The sequence below is a fragment of the Coptis chinensis genome, chromosome 7 (assembly GCF_015680905.1).
Source record: "Coptis chinensis isolate HL-2020 chromosome 7, ASM1568090v1, whole genome shotgun sequence".
Classification (NCBI taxonomy): domain Eukaryota; kingdom Viridiplantae; phylum Streptophyta; class Magnoliopsida; order Ranunculales; family Ranunculaceae; genus Coptis; species Coptis chinensis.
Window position 1 is genome coordinate 71,036,020 of NC_141462.1, and position 17,357 is coordinate 71,053,376.

The 17,357-nt window shown below is 35.5% G+C and overlaps 1 long non-coding RNA gene and 2 pseudogenes across 2 annotated transcripts; 2 read left to right on the top strand and 1 right to left on the bottom strand.

Annotated features, from left to right (window-relative positions):
• Window positions 1-545: 545 nt before the first annotated feature.
• LOC147488675 (uncharacterized) lies at window positions 546-1,315 on the top strand. Its single transcript, XR_015202994.1, has 2 exons — window positions 546-674; window positions 805-1,315. It is a non-coding gene; the product is annotated as an uncharacterized LOC147488675 (long non-coding RNA).
• Window positions 1,316-6,608: 5,293 nt separating this feature from the next.
• Window positions 6,609-12,091, bottom strand: LOC147488676 (5-methyltetrahydropteroyltriglutamate--homocysteine methyltransferase-like; annotated as a pseudogene). Its single transcript, XR_015201141.1, has 7 exons — window positions 11,190-12,091; window positions 8,795-9,152; window positions 8,607-8,703; window positions 7,869-8,002; window positions 7,381-7,782; window positions 6,997-7,273; window positions 6,609-6,895 (listed from the first exon to the last, which is right to left on the bottom strand). The product of XR_015201141.1 is annotated as a 5-methyltetrahydropteroyltriglutamate--homocysteine methyltransferase-like (transcript).
• A 4,334-nt stretch (window positions 12,092-16,425) lies between these two features.
• On the top strand, window positions 16,426-16,848 carry LOC147488677 (transmembrane 9 superfamily member 11 pseudogene; annotated as a pseudogene).
• The last annotated feature ends 509 nt before the right edge of the window (window positions 16,849-17,357 follow it).

The following is a 17,357-nucleotide window of genomic DNA, read 5'->3' on the forward strand; positions in this document are numbered from 1 at the left end:
GGGGTACTTGGAGATGTCTGAAGTCTGAACTGTGAAAAGGCACATTCATATAATAAGTCCATAACCGTTGAGAACTCTAAACCGAAAATTTACTTTAAGTAATCCTCATCGCTCAATATGTGGAAGTCTTTTAGATGGGCAGGAAAAGAAAGCCATTGTCCTTTAATAAAGATTTTGATCCAGTACTTCAAATCGTCCAATTAAGTTGATGCTTGGTCCAAATATTCACCATTCACCAAGGTGTGGTAGCATTGAATAGTCAACCCATTATGAAAGCATATGAGTACGTATTTTATTGCCTCTTTGTTCATCTGCTGCTGTCTTATCTTTTCTATTTGTGCGTCTGCAGCTCTCAATGGGTTCTGAGTTTTTCACAGCTTGCCTTTGTCCCCATTGTTAGATGGTAGTGATTCCCTTGTATGTGATTTCAGGATTTGGTCATTAGTGCTTCAGTATGTTTTATGTTCCAATTAGACTTCTATTGCTTTCATGGTAATTTTCGTATCTGACATTTATTTCACTTTTGATTTTCCTTTTAACTTCAGTTAACGGGATCTTCTGTTGAGGATTGCATTAAGAAGTTCACTCTTGCTGAACTCATAAAGAATTACCGCTGCAACCAGTGTTGGCATAATTCTGCAATAAAATATTGATCAATTATAGGAGGAAATGAGGTAAGTATTGGACGTATAGTATTTCTCTAGTAGTCTAGTTTAGGGAAGTCCTTTCTCAGACACACACATGCGTCCTTAGAATAAAGTAAAATATCATACATTAAATTTTTTGGTCTGTCATGTTTTGTAGACACATATTGAATCACTCAAGTGCTGTACCAAGGAAGATTCATGTGACTGCAGAAATCTCTTTCCTCAAGACGCTATACCGTCGTCAAATAGTTTCTCATGCGCTATTAAACAATTACGCATCACTCGCTGTCCAAAGGTATGTATTGTGAAAATCTATACCAACTCTAGGCTAAACCTAGAATCATTTTGTGCATATGCAGGAGATTGGTGTTGAAAATAGATAAGAGTGGGTATCTGCTATGGACATTCTCATTATGGAGTCCAGTTACCATTTATAATCTGTTTGGTTTTCTTCTTATAAACCTTTGTTAGTTCTTATATTGCACCATATATATTTGGTTTTTTCACTTATTAACATTTTTTCACCGTGACACACTTATTAACGTTTAGAAAGCGTAACTATGTAAATTTTTCCATTACTTAATTTCGGATAATTATCGAAATTAATTTGTCAAGGTGAGCTAACACATTGATACCGTTAGAAAAAAAACAAATCAGAAAAAATAAAAGACAGTCCAAAACCAAAGGATGTCGTGACTCATCTCTCTCACTTTCTCACTTTCTTTCGGAGGGGCGAGATGTGGATACCTCAAACCTAGACTACGATCTAAAAAGAATTGAAGGTAAGTTTTTGTCTTCTTCTTTCTCCTTTCTTTTTAGGGTTTGGAAAATTTAGATTTTTATTTTTGCTTCTTCCTCTTTGGTTTTTTAGTTATTAGTAAAGATATTTCAAATCTTTTCTTTACTTGTTGTCATTATTGGTGTTGGGTTTAATTGGATTTCAAATTTTTGTTTTAGAACGAGGTAGGGCTTTGTCAATGGTACGCTCAACATTTCTGATTGGGTCAATTAATTTTGCTAACGGGTATTTGAACACAAGTGTGTTGGTTATCTCTTAATATTCGCTGAATATTTTAAATTGTTTCATAAAAATTATGTTGTTGTTCAAAAGTTTTAATTTTTACTATTTTTTCACCCTTCGCAGATCTTGTTTCAATCTCTTGGTTTGAGGGGAAAAGGTATGAAAACGGTGGATTTTAGAATTTTGTTGTTAGTTTTAGTGTGTATTCCTAATAGATTTTTCTTGTTGACCTTTGATTAACATGGTTGCAGACTTGACGCGGAAACAGTGATAAAATGATTCTAGATGGATTAGAACGTAGATGGAGAGCAGCAACAGGAGGCCTAGCAGTTAATGAAAGGTAAGGTCTTCGTGTGGTTTTTTCGCTTCATATGTCACAAGTGTATGCAGATGCTGGAATATTCATGAGTTTTGTTTTGGAAGATGAGTCCTTACATATGAGTAGTGTGAATGTATGGTGTATATATATTCAAAGTGTCATTTTGGTATATAACACTGATAGAGGTGTAGTGTGAATGTATGGTGTATCTATGGTTGGAACTAATAGAGGTGTATAACACTGATATTTTGGTATATAATTTATAGTGTCATTTTGATTCGAGGATTGGCTATTTGACTTAACTGGCATTGGTCGAGATGGTTAAGTAGCTGGTTCTACGAATCAATATATATTTGAGTAGTTTGGTTTATGACCGAGGTCTGAGGTTTTAATATATGTTATGAAAGTATATTATTTGATTTTCAGGTTATGATAGAATTTATGTCTATGAAATGTTGAAAATACAGAGGAGATTCTGCTGAAATTTTTATGTCTTTCGTCAAGGTGTCTGACAAAGTTATAGGGTTTTGGGGGTACATAAACTTTTCGTGGTCTATACTATGCTTCTATTGCTACTAGTCGCTACCATACTATCTTTTTTGAATTATATAGTTTGAGTATAAGGAGCTACTACTTAAGAATAAGATATAAGTATATATCTATACATATTTGTTTTCCTCTTTGCCTAACTCTCTTTTATTTATTTCTATTGTTGTATAACGATGAAAGGGACTTTTCTCGATGATACCATCCCAAAGTCATCCCCGATGCTTGCAACTATTGAAGGTGGGAGTTTTGTACAAATGACGGAGAGCTTGAGTTTAAGGACAAGTCCCATTGATTTGGAAAACAATGTGTATTTCATTCGTGGCGCAGTCCTATTTATGAAAAGACGCGTTTTGGTGATGTTTTTTTAATAAAAGATTATGTGATTGGATGTATTTTTTTGTTTATGTTATAGACGATTATAGAATACCTAATAAGTGGGGGCATCTTTATCCAGGTTTAGTAGTCTCCCAAAAATGGTGGTTTTACCTTTTTTGGGGGGAAATTATTTTTTTTATATATGAAATAGTTTTGTAACGGTGAAAAACTGTAACTAAGCTTTGTAATAAGTAACACTTACGAAGCAACAAAACCGTTACAAAAATGTTACAAATTCTATAAATCAGTAACACAAAAAAGCATTACTAATTTTATAAAACTGTTACTGTTGTTAGAAAAGAGTAACGGTAAAAAAACGTTACTAACTTTATAAAACCGTTACTATTGTTAGAAAAGAGTAACACAATTAAGCAAAGAAAACTGTTAGCAAATATTTTTAGTTACGGAAAAAACCGTTACAATAAATAATTTTGTAACGGTTTTAAACCGTTACGAATATTAATAACAAATTAGAAACGCCAAAACTGTGACGCAAAAAAACCGTTACAAATATTTTTAGTAACGGTTTTTGACCGTTACGAATATCCTGTTTTGGTATAGTGGTCCAAACCAATAAAAGCGGGTTTGGGATAGGTAGTTATCATATTGGACCAGTTCTGGGTCTTTAAAATAAAAACCGGACTCTTATTGGATTGGTTATGGATTAAGTATGTACCGAACCGTTATGGGCCTGATCCGATTAAAATTTTTAGTCTTATTCTTCCTAATTTTCCTACACCATATATTTCTATTACCTTATGCAACATTGCAATATTTAAAGCTCCAAAATAAGATATGCAAAATACATATGTAATATTACGATATTTTTTTACATAATAAAAAGATGGTTTCTATCTAAAGGAAAATCCTCTCTTACAAATTTGGATTTCAAATCATTCATTATGCCTTTTTTATTTGTGTACCTTGTTTTTGTGTTTAGCAAAAAAAAAAAAATTATTTAATATTTATATAACGAAAATTAGGATCCAATTATAAAAAACTCGGTTCACCGGGTTGAAATTGAGCTTATTGGTTCGGAACGGATCGAATCCGGAATCAAAAAAAAGTTTTCGGTTTGGTTATGGTTCTCTAACTCAAATATCCATTCAGGTCGGGTCCAGTCTTGGGTCTGTATTGTTGAAAAGCGGATCGTTTTTGCATTTGCATATATCTAGACCGATCCAACCCATTGCCAGCCCTAGTAAAGGGGCAGTTGACTTCTTCGGTTTGCAGAGTTGCTCACACTACAACAGAGCATGGTTTTAGCAGCGCCATACTCCATCGCTAAAGGTGCCTTTGAGCGTGGCAAAAGATCTGTCGCAACGCACCAGATGGCGTTGCAAAGGCGTGGCTAAAAAGTGCGTCTCAAATACTCAAATGCAACGCCAAAGGTGGCGTGGCAAATGTTCCTAGTTTGTTGCGGCGCTTTGAGTCTTTGCTAATACACTAATTCCGTTGCTACTTCATTTATTAAAATTAAATTAATTGCAAATTTTTTCAAGCTATTTTTGCGCATGGCGCCACAAAAGAGAGCTTGTAACAACTAGAATGGCGTTGCAAAAGTGATACCTTTAGCTACACAATAACTAGCGCCATAAAAAAGGCAACCTTTTGCAACACTATTTCGATTCGCGGAAAGTTTAAATATTTGCCTACATAGTGCGGAAATTTAAATATTTAAAATTTGAACATTTGGCGTGGCAAAAGACGTCCAAAAATTTAGCCACACACCAAGCGTGGCAAAAGATGTCTACGTTACTGTAGAATCAAAGCTTTTAGCTACACCAAAATTGTTGCGAATGATATAAACTCCTGTGCTTTATTTGAGACGCATTTAGCATTGCAAATGGTGCAATTCATACATATACCTGTACATTTCCATTTACATAATCCTGCCCAAAACATTTTTTATAGAACACAGTAATCCTATAACAATTCACCACAAATCATAACAAAATGAATTTCATTACTAAATCATTCAATACAAAAGATCTTAAAGAATTCACATAACTATTTTTTGCGAAAAAACATCGTCTCACATAATCTTAACAACGTTCAACTAAATTTAGACGAATTATTCAAAACTAAAATTCCACAAATAATGTCTATAACATGCTAATTTGAGCAAAGATCCACTCGGAGCTTCTTCTTGATTCTACTACTACGGCACCAATCAACCAATCGGCACAACAAATTTAAAAAAAATCACGTAAGTAAATTTATTAGAAACATTAATAAACCTAATATACACTCAAGTTGGCAATGCATGTGAAACTATGCACCTCCTATATGCGTAAATTGGTGCCCATGGCCAAAAGAACTTATCAAAGTTATAACTCGATCACATTCATGAAGGTACAGATCAAATAAGAAGACAAAAATAGTAAAAAACTAATAGATTTTGAACTAAATTGTACATGTAAATGCCAAACCATTAAAAAACCTCGTGTCATAAAGTTATCACCAATGAAACAATAAAATAAGCAAGGCTAAACATCAAGTAAATCAAGCAAACAAGCTCAACTACAAAAAGCAGTTCCAACAGATGGCAGAGTAAGATGTAAAGGTATCAACCAACCGATAATGAGATTTTTAACCCCCTACCTATGATTTAGGAGTCAGGAAGTCCTGCCTTCGGCTATTCCTTCTATCCCTTGCTACTGTTTAACAGGAGCGGAATATCCTTTGTCCTAACCTTTATCCTTCGGCTATTCCTTCTATCCTTTGAAACTATTTTAAAAGTACCAAATTCGTCCTATTAGAACATTCATGTAATTAAACTTACCTTAAATAGTAGGCTTTGTATGCTGCTGGACCTTCTTTGAAGAGAACTGACAAGCCATTGCGAATAAAAAATGTCCGTAACTAGATGAACAACCAACAGTCATAATCATAAGGTGAGTATCAACATAATTTACTCAGCAGGTGCAGATAGAAAAAAACAAAATGATAAAACAAATCCCAAAACCTCAAAAATTCTAATCAGTATCTAAGTCAAGCAACAATTACATGCTTTTGCATCAAATCCCAACCCAAGTAATACACAAATTTTACAGATACACTTTCAAGAATTCTCAAAAGTCAAATATGAAGTCGTCACCATGTTGTGAATGCTGTTGCATTTTATTCATCGAAAAGAGTCAGAGCCAATATTTTTCATTCTTCCATGCATACCTGAATAATAATTTGTTGAAAAGAATACTAGCATATTTTGGTATTCTCAGTTATCTTGGTGATCAAAATGTAGAATTTGATTGAACTAACTCCAATGCTAATGTTCCATCCCATGCTTACCAAGTAATAGACATGGACATAAAAATATGTACCTTATCCCTATGACAAAGAAGTTCTAAAACTCGGCTCCAACAAAGATAACCAAAGATCCTCTAGCCCCGCTTTCAAGTCACGATTAAATTATTTTCGACAATAAAAGATCCAATCTTTATCTATTTATTTACAAAATCACTAATTTGTTGGTATACAATCAAATTATTAGTAACCAATAATCACCTTCGTTCTAACTCGGCAATGTTATCAACTTGAGTCCGATTATCTTGCACCCATTTCGAGAAAACAACAAAGCAAATGCACTCAAACTTACCTCGCACAATAATCAAATCCTATTTTCTCACCAAACCCATTGTCATAAACTTAGCGAAAAAAAAAAAGAGACTACCCTTTTTTTTCATACATGGACTTTGAATCATATAACTTCATATTCATATTCTATATGTCGATAAGTTTACATGGAATTGACTTGTCTGACTTTAGAATTTAGGAGGGGAGAGAGAATTAATTGTAGAATGAGCTGATGAATAAATCAAAGTATTCTTTCCTACTAGGCTAGCTAGACAATGACAGACTCCATAGTCTCATTCATATATCCATGTTAAAAGAGTTAAATGGAATATACTAGGTGTGTATGCTACTTCTACATGCTTGCACTATATCTGACTCAGGTACTTGGGGACAACCACGAACTTCCTGCAAGAACATAGATAAAACCATCACTTCACTGTTAGGCCACTGGACATGAGAAAATTAGAAAACTAATACATAAATAGTCCAAAGTAGATGCTATATACCTTGCTAAAGTAACGCTGAAGTAAGAACTCCTTATTATATAGTAAGAACACCACACATACCATAATAGTATAGCAAATTTGACATTACCTGCAGAGATAAAAATAGGTAAAGGTACCTCATCCTTCCGGCCCAAAGCCTTTGCCAAGGCGTTTACTTCAACAACCTTACGCGGCAGCAAAATGCCAACCATGACTTGATTTCATCGTCTAGCTTAGTTTCATTGACAAGATCGGCGATTGGGAGAAGCGATGTGGAGGTAGAAACAACAAGCTTGTCGCAAGGAAAGGGCAAACAACTTGATTAGAAATTTCTAAAAGAATGCATAGTAAAATGCTGGTCTAAATATCTATGCATGAAAAAAAAAAAAAGTTTAGAAGGGTACCTTTTCCAACAATGCCCTCAAGAGCAGCAGAGTAATCGAGAGAAGAAGACAAGATCATTTGCCCGGATATTCCTCCCATCTACCAAACCAGCAAAAGATATTTCCCCGATGGGAATCCACCTTTTGATCAAATCAAGGGTCTTTGAACCTCGAATAAAGTCAAAGCCAAAACCAAGTAACACCCTTCAAAGCGTTGAGAGTCTTATATGTCTCAAATTTGGAATGTCGACAAAATAAGTTTCAATCAATACGTTAAGACCCGGTAGGGATGACTCTAGCTCTCTGCGTAGAGGTGCTTGTAAATGCTTGTAATTGGTGGGGTTCAAGGTCCTTGACGAGGGTGGGCTCATCAAACTGAATCCAAGAAGCACCCAGACAGCCGGTTCAGCCAGCCACAACTTCCCTGCAGAGGTTCAACAGATACTCATTGTTAAGTACAGGAAATCAAAAATACAGACTACAAATAAACTGGTACCATACTCTCCAAACTTACTTGTATAGATGGGAAGGATCTTTCCAATAAGAGATAGAAGAGAAAAGGATTTCTCCACACCCTTTGCAGGTTTTGAAAGCAACAAGTAGGAGACAGGGCCTACAAGGACTGGAACTGTATCAATTCCGAGCTGCAAAAGAGAAACGACAAGATCGAGTTATCTGAAACAAATAAGTTGACCAATACAACTCCATAATGTATGAAAAGTCCTCTCTCTTCAGTTATCCCGAGTTGTTTGTTTAATTTTCCTAGAAGCAACACAATGGGACCTCAATATTTCCGAAGTTAGCACTTATATCATGTCAGATATAGTAGCGGAAATACTTGAATTTTTAGTTTAAATTGATGTAATCATGCATAACAAGATCATATCTGAATAACTTAGAGTTGGGGACTTAGATGTGACACTTTTATCAAGGATAAAATCTAGTCATCTTAGCAAGTCGTGTAGAAGTAGGACTACCAAATGGCTTCTGCACAAACATTTCGATAGGTCATCTCAGCTCAAATAGGTATCAGCTAATACATTTATCAAACAGAACAAAAATTCAGACCATGGTTTTACTCCATTATGTGTAAACTAGACATAAACGTGCAACAGATAGACATTGACAAGGGCTAAAAATATGGTTACATTTGATAATTAGCTAACTATTAGTAGTTGTATGTCTTATTAGGGAAATTACATATAAATAAGAAACATGATTATTAATAAAAATCAAATAGCATTCAGCATATATACCGCCGCTGGCCTCCTTGTACTTTCGGTCCACCGCTTTGTGCGGCGTAAGAGAATTTGGTCTCGGTCCCAACTCTGGGACAATGAAATGGCTGTAATAGTGATCAAACAAACAGGTTATTACTCACTCCTGCTAATCAATGACATTTTCAGAAAATTTTAAGTGATGGATTGATCACTTACTAGTTGGTGTCAAACCACTTGGTCATTTCCATAGCAGACACGGAAGCATTTCCTCTTGCCATGGAGAAGTAAGTGTCCAAACCGATTTCTCCACCGGTCCCAGTTATATCTAGATGGAACAGCTCCAACCATTGCAGTTGTATCAAGGACCTGGTCATAGTATGAGAAGGTGTTGCTTGGAATATACTTAATCCCAAAGACTGGACATCTGTTTCAGATGGAAGACACGAGATTTGCAAAGCAACCATCCGCAAATCCTCAAAGACTACTCTTCTTATCCCAGAAAGATTCCAAAGCAAACTTGAGTTCTCTCTTTGGCCCCATACGAGGATAACCAACAATGTGAGACGCCATTGTACTGTATCAACATAAGCAGCCAAATAAAGTCAATTTTACCAATCAAAGTCTTTTATTTAAAGAAGAAAAAAAAAACAATACTTATTATTTTTGACATTCGAATATATCTGGTAAGAGAATGGTAAAAAAAAAAAATCAATATTATATTATCATATGCTTGATATCAGAAAAGTACTCTATAAGTTGAAATTTAGCATTTACCATATCAAAATTAATCCGTTCGCTAATGAGCGCCATTGCCATGAATTAAATTCAAAATATTGAGATCAAATGGAAACTACATACACAAAATAATAATAATAATAATAAAAATTACAAGGCTATTAATTGGAAAACTTGCTTAGATTGAAACTATAAACTAAACAATCACAAACCCAAGATTAAATAATTAACTACACATCAATTGTGTACAACATTTAACGGATTATTCGGTGTCAATTTAAGTGACACAAGCTCACATCAAAATTTTTCGTTCTAACTATGCATGCCTCATTCTAACTTAAATGGTGTAAATATGTATAACCGAAGTTTAGCTCAAGACATATTTCACAAGACATCTCGATATAATTGAATAAACATACTCGGTAGTACAATGGTTGAACAAAGAGTCCCTTACATATACAATGACAAAATGGATAATAGAGAAAGATAACTGAATAAACCATTAATGAAAAATCATAAATTTACTCAAACTCCAATCAATGGAAATTGATAAAATGAATGGACAAAACAAATTGAGATGACAACTTTAAATCTAAAGTGGAAGTAGTTCACACTAACACGCACATATAAATTGTTCCATGAACTGAAGGAAGACAACATTGCTTTAACCACCTTTTGGAGTTCAATTACTAAAGATAGAAACCTCAATATATTACTATCACCAACTATGACCCATAATGTAATCAAGAAATGAAAAGTAGAAAAATGAATGACCTTTGTATAAATATAGTTTTATATACACAAATTTCTTAATCACTTCACAAGCTTGTAAAATTGGAATTAACTATTACAATTGATGACTTCTTCTTACTCCTCAAACAGTGAATTAATTGTTAAAACTTATAAACATGAAAGGGTTTTCAAGCAATCGATTGACAATTCCAGGGTTTTCATGCCAAATCTGAACTAAACCAACAAGAAATTCATTTTCTTAGAACGTCTCACAAACCCACAGTTGGTAAACCCTAACCCCCAAATCCAACATATCATTTTCTGTTTGATTAATGAAAAACCAAACAGAAAGTTCTAAAGAGAAAAATGAAAACCCATACCTTGGAGTCTAAAGGGTAAGGAGACGCAGCCCACTCACCCAAGAGATGGAGGAGAGAGGAAGAGAGAAAAAACATAAATTAGGACTGGTGGAGCGGAACTTTGTTGAGTACTTCAATTCCGTTGACGCAAGAATTTCGTTGCTAAAGAACGGAACTATGTTGAGCCGGTCGTTGTTGTGTTGAGCAAGGTTCAGTAAGACTAGGGTTTGGATTTGTGGAGGGGAGGAAGAAATGGAAATAACTGTTTTGGAGAAAAGTGTGCGATGGATGAGGAGAGGGGAATTTTTCACAGCGACGGTATCTAACAAATTTAAGACTAACTTGTTCGTCCTATATCAACGACAAGAACAAACGTCCTTAATTTTTCGAGAAAAACCACACGACAGGTTCTTTTCTTAATTGGGACTAAGAAGCCCGTCCTAAATTAAAGACACCAACCCCCGTCCTAATACCCCGTCCTTTTTTGACAATTCTGGTGTAGTGCCACTGTGAATCATAATACAGACACTTGATTTGAAATTTAATTATTATTGATATTGAATCCGGCCATCAATGTATACAAGTTTATATATAACATGCGACATTGCAACATGGCCAAAAAGAGTTTGTGCGTGGTAACATGAAATTATGAACAGAAGAAAGGGCTTATGGTAATAAATGGTTAAGCTAATATTGAACACCATAACTATTTTCATGTTTCCATCATTCAAAAAAATTATGAATATGGATGTATCTTTGAAGAGGAGAAACTGTACAAAACAAACCTGGATTGTGGTTACATTTCCTTGCTGCGTGAATTGTGATTTGAGGACCTGAAGCATGTTTTAGAACAAATATTGTCAATAAGAAAAAGTTCAAATCAATGGAATAAAACTGAGAAAAATACCCAAAACCAAAACTAATTGGCTATCAAACTAATTATCCCAAAATCCAATAGTTAAAGACCTAAAATCACATATCGAACCAAAACCCATTAATACCCAAAACCAAAGTCGAAGCTTGACCAGTGATGGAGGACTGACCCAAAACAAAAACCGAAATTAAAGCTTTAAACTTTAATAAAGAGAGAGGTGGAGAGTGATAGAGAGCTTATCATAGCTTTGTAGTGGTGGTGGGTGAGGCCTGCGAAACTTTAAGTGAAGAAGAAAAGAAAAGAAAATGGGGTGGCTGGAGAGAGACAAAAGTATTTTTAGGTGTTTTCTTATTTTACCATTTTTTTGGTGGAGAGAGAGAGAGAGTGAACTGTTTTTGGGTTTTCTAATTTTTTTCGGTTCAAGCCCATAATAAAAAAAGCCCCGCCACAAAATTTGGTTGCGAAATCGAATCTCCTGGCACATAAAAAACCCATGCGCGACACCAATGTCGTCCCAACAGGGGTAAACAAAAGTTTATGCTAATGAAATGAAAAACTTGCTGCTACGGACAACCCGTTGCTACTGATCACTTCTATTGTAGTGACAACAATAGCGTTGCCAAAGGTTGATTTTCTTAAAATAAAATATTTATTCATTTTTCTAAAAAAAATAATTAGACCATTTGCCGCACCGTAAGCATTGCAACAATAAATCCAAGTAAGTCCAGCACTAATAGAGAGGCAAACCTCTAGCAACACTGGAAGGCGTGGCAATTGATAACTTTTACCAACAATTTTCGGGCGTTGCAAAAGGGTGCGCTGCAATAGACCCTTTCTGTTGTAGTGTCAAAGATAAAGGACATGATGCAGAAGCTATTCTTCTGCTCTTGAAGAATCCATAAAAGATGAAATATTGCCTTACCTATATCCGAAGGCTTGTCTGAGCCTAGTAGGTTGTAGGCTATCAACTGAGATACTGCTAGCTGGTTCCTTCGTAGCTAACTCTGAAACGCGTAGTGAGACTTAGGGTTTTTAACCCTCTCGAGAAGTGTCTCTACCATCATCACGTCGATGGTCTTACCATCCAAGGAATGTTCCGTTTGAACAGAAGCTTTCAGAGGAATCCCCAGAACTCCACTCACCACCTCCTTGGTGAGCTCCAGCGAGCGGCCATCCTTTACAACCGTGATGCGGTCATCCTCCCTTCTAAGCATGCAGTTATAAAACAAAAGAGTAAGAGAGGGAGAATAAGCGGCACCTTCCAACAAAACCAAGGGTTCTCATCTTCTTCTTCTAATCTCAGCTTTGAAGTGTACTTCAAACAGATCGGAATAGAAGAGGTCTTGAAAAAATTTCTCTGGCACAATTTTAAGAACTCGAGCCATTTAGAGTAAGGATTGATAAAATTGGGGTTTTGAGTTAGAATGGGGGTTGAAAATGGAGCAGGCTGTTAAAAAATTGGGTGGAGGTGTGCTGAGGTGAAGTCACGATCGCGAGTTGGATAGGGGCGATCGCGAGCTGGTGTGGGCGGCTAGGGTTGGGGATTTTCATGATGGAATACGGGTGGTGGTGTGGGCTAAATAGTTTGATGGCACGTGCCTCTTTACAGAAAATGAAATTTTGGCCCAAGCCCAAAAGAAATCAGGAAATTCCGATCTTATCCTCAGTGCCTTGCTAACTTCAAGAGCCGAACCATGCTTCTTTACTCGTCCGATCTTGACCCGTGAGGTACCAAAACGATCAACATAAAAAATTCAATGTAACGGTATATGGTACACTCACATCTAACGGTAGATGAAAAACATATGATGGAAATAACTATACATGAACTGTAGGGAAATATGTAGAGATAACAACAGAAAGAAATTTTTAATTAATTTTTTTGGGTTTTGAATAAGTTTGATAGAAATTTTAAAAAGGTGGGTCGTTTTAAGTCATATCCCTAAGACTTGGAAGTTTTTGAAAACTTGAGTCAATCCCAACCAGACGGCTGGATTACTCTTTTAGACCGAGCGTAATGCACTGGAAGGTAACACATGTAGACTTTATAAATAGAATTGTTATGAGGTTGAAGACTGGGGCAAGTTGGTGTTTGATAGTTCAAGCACCAGCCTTCTCTCTTAGCTCGTCTCTTACGTGCGTATGAACTCTTACCTAAACTAGGAATGATTTTCAGTATATGTGTCCATATCTTAAGTTGTAGTTATCTAGGAAGTGCTTGCACACGATCATTGAAACTGATCCATATAGTCGTGCTAGGTGGAGGGTTTTTGTTTGCTACAGAAGACATTTTTGAAAAGTTTTTCAGAAACGAAAGAAATTTAGAAGGGGAAAAGATTTAAACGAGAGGGGAAAGATTTTTAAGAAAGGAAAATTTTGAAATTTTTTGAGTCTTTTAACGTCATATTCTCGAGACAAAATAGAGAGGTAGAGACAAAAGATAGAATTAATCAGAGAATAGTATCACTTTGGGTTACTCTATTTGTTTAATTTTCGTTTGGAGACGGTTTTTTTTTTTTTTTTTTTTTATTTTTATAAGTTGGTTTTCTCATTCAAAAATATATCTCTATCCATATAGAGATTTTGTCAAGAAGATAAAATTATACATTAATTCGGTATCATTTTGGTTACTCTGGCGTATAATTTTCATTTTTATATCATTTGGTTTTGAAAACTATGGAGAGATGTTTTAAGACACTTGTACTCAAAAGCTGTGATTCTAGATGTTACTACTTGAAAACAAATCATGACAGATAATCTTAGGCAAATTTTGTGTCGGCTCTGTGGCAAACCCAATCTAGACAGACAGAGCTTCAGCTACGCGAGTTGGGGGATTTACTGTGCAAGACATGGAATGTCCTGACCCGGCGAATAGCTCGGTGATATAGGGCCACCCTTAGTAAGCAAAACTTATCTCAAACCTCCCCTAGATTGCATGTATGTGTAAAATTCATTGTCCATTTTGAAAAATCACTTAACTATTGGTGTATCCAGAATCTATCATTAACAACACAAAAAAAACAAATATTTTTGAAAAATAAGTATAAAATAAAGAAAAGAAAAATTGTATACTCACTCCACAGGTTCACACTTACTCTAACGACGAGTAAAAAGTGTTTTACGAAGAATATGCGAGATATACTATGGACTAAGGCTCTGACACTTACAACCACATCCTCCAAGTGGAGAGGTCCGGTTACCTTATTGATGTATCCCCTTTAAAGGAAAAGATGGAATGGGAAAGGGAAAGGAATACATCGGGAAAGAGGAGTCAATCCTCGTAGATGAGATGATTAAGAAAGAGTTTTTAGCGCTCCAGCTTCGTTCACTCACTTGTTGGTTCAAAGGCTGTGTTTGTCGGTTTAGGATTAGGAATAGCTTGACCTAGGAACACACATTTCTGGGTTTTATCTTGGGCTAACAAGTTCAGAGATTGTTGTATGGATGCTAGGATTTGGGTTTGTTGTTGCATATATGACAGATAGCATTATTTCGGTGGGCTTATCTGTTTGAATACTAGTTAATGGTGTAATGGGAACTAGGTCTCTTTGATTGTTGATAGGTAGGTTTTGATAGTTCTGGTTAAATTGGGATGGAACCAATGCTATGTTCTGATTGTTATAGGTACCTTGTCCTTGTCTGAATGTATTTGTTGGTTTGTTGAAACCTGGCGGTGTTTGGTTTTGTGAAATGTTGGTCCATGTGAAGTTTGGATGTTGTCTCCACGGTGCATTTGGTACATTGAAAACACATACTTCTTCTGGCTGAAGTGATGATAGGTTTGTGATCAAAGGGTACATGTGGCATCTATATGATTTAAGCTTAGACAGAAATTGCATAGTGAGGTATTTACGTTCATGACAGGATGAAGGTTGATAAGCACCCAAAACTATAATACTAAACCCTGAGGGACATAGCATTTTGGTTAATTATGTGTTTAATAATCATGAAATAATTATATTTTCGTACTTTTGCAGGTTTTCACAGTTAACATAAATATGATGATAAAACATGCATCAAAGTACGGGAATACTGCACATACTTGAAATCTTCCCACTCAGCCCCAGTGAAGCCCAACAAAGCCTGACTAGAGCCGAAGTTTCCAAAGGGACAAAATCAATGCAGAACGGGTCCACATGTAATGAAGCAACAAACTTTCGAAGCTCACATCTTTCAAACCTAGACGTCGATTTTAGCAAGTGAACTGCCAGAACAACCAGGGCGACGAGCTCTACGCAAAGATAGAAAGTTGTAAAAATATCAAAATCCGAGCCGCCACTAGACACAGCAGGTGGACCCACTCTGTGCGCCCGTAAGACATAATGAGTCATCATGCATTGACAAGTGGCAAGATACTTGTGCGCCACCTTGCAAATAAAGAAAAGACAAAACAAGAATTAATACATGATTTGATGTTTGCAAATGAAGAAAAAAACAAAACAAGTTAAAACAAGAAAAAACAAACTTTGTTAATACAAAGTCTGGATTATTAGTAATTGGAAAAAGACAAAACATTGAAAATGCTTCACGTGAGGGGGTTATATATTGGGTTTTTTTAGGTCTTAGTCCTAATAATAGTTGGTTTATTAGGGTTTGGTTCAGAAAAGCTTGAATATTAGGGTTTAGTCCTAGTTTTGGTTGTTGAATGTCAGTCAAATGAGCTGACTGTGGTTAATCTGCTTGTATTTTTGAAATGACAATAATACCCCTCACGTGGAACATCACGTGAATATATAAATTAGACTTTGATACAAGAAATAAGGTCATCTTCTAGGACTTGGTCCCTATTGTTATTTGACAAATTAGAGTTTAGTCCTATTTGGCAACCATTAAAAATCCAGTTTCAACTTTCGTTTGGCATGAACTGAAAAACTAGTGCTTTGAAATCATTACCTTCGAAATCCGTACCAGAACAACAAGTTAGGACCCTGAACCTACATGATTAAACACATAGTACAAATCCTGACTAAAAAAAAAACTCTGACAGCTCCATAAAAAAAAAAAAAAGAGTTTGTGACTTTGGAGGGGCGTTTTCTTCAACAATCACGTAGTAATATCATCAAATCTCATTCATAACTTTCCATGTCTCTACACTAATAGGTATAACTGAGTCACTTACATTTTTTGCTGTTTTATCTTACATAAATATGAAGTGGGTGATAAGTTCGTTATCTGTGAAAGTGAATTCTTTGACTTCAATTGATATAGAAATACCTTATAGTTATTATAGTCTTCCTCTGTGTAAGCCTTTGGATGGTATTAAGGATAGTGCTGAGAATCTTGGTGAGCTTTTGATGGGTGATAGGATTGAGAATTCGCCTTATGAGTTCAAAATGTACACGAATGAGACCAAGCTTTTTGTGTGTCGGTCTGATCCTTTGAATGCGAATGATTTGCCGGAAAGGATTGATGAGATGAACCAGGTGAATTTGCTTCTTGATAATTTGCCGGCGATAAGGTATACTAGGAAAGAAGGTTATTTTCTTAGGTGGACTGGTTATCCGGTTGGGATTAAGGTTCAGGATTCGTACTATGTGTTTAATCATTTGAATCCATACCAAGTTACTTAAGTTTGTCAAAGAAGTGATAAAACTCAAATCATTAGCCTCCCCCGTTCCAAGATTATTTTCTGCCAAATTTAACCAATATTTTTTGACAAGTAGGACTAAACTCTAATTTGTCAAATAACAGTAGGGACCAAGTCCTAGAAGATGACCTTATTTCTTGTATCAAAGTCTAACTTATATATTCATGTGATGTTGCACGCAAGGGGTATTATTGCCATTTCAAAAATACAAGTAGATTGACCACGATAAACTCAGTTGACTAACAATCAACAACCAGAACTAGGACTAAACCCTAATATTCAAGCTTTTCTAGACCAAACCCTAATAAACCAACTATTATTAGGACCTAGACCTAAATATCTCTTATATACTTGTTGGGAGGCTAGTGGTAGACTTTAGACTTTACATTCTTGCATATTTCCTTCCGTAGTTTACATTTCCTTCAGTAGCTTTTCATTTTCAAGTGGTATCAAGTACTGTAAGTATTCACTTTAATAAAATTCATTTTTTTT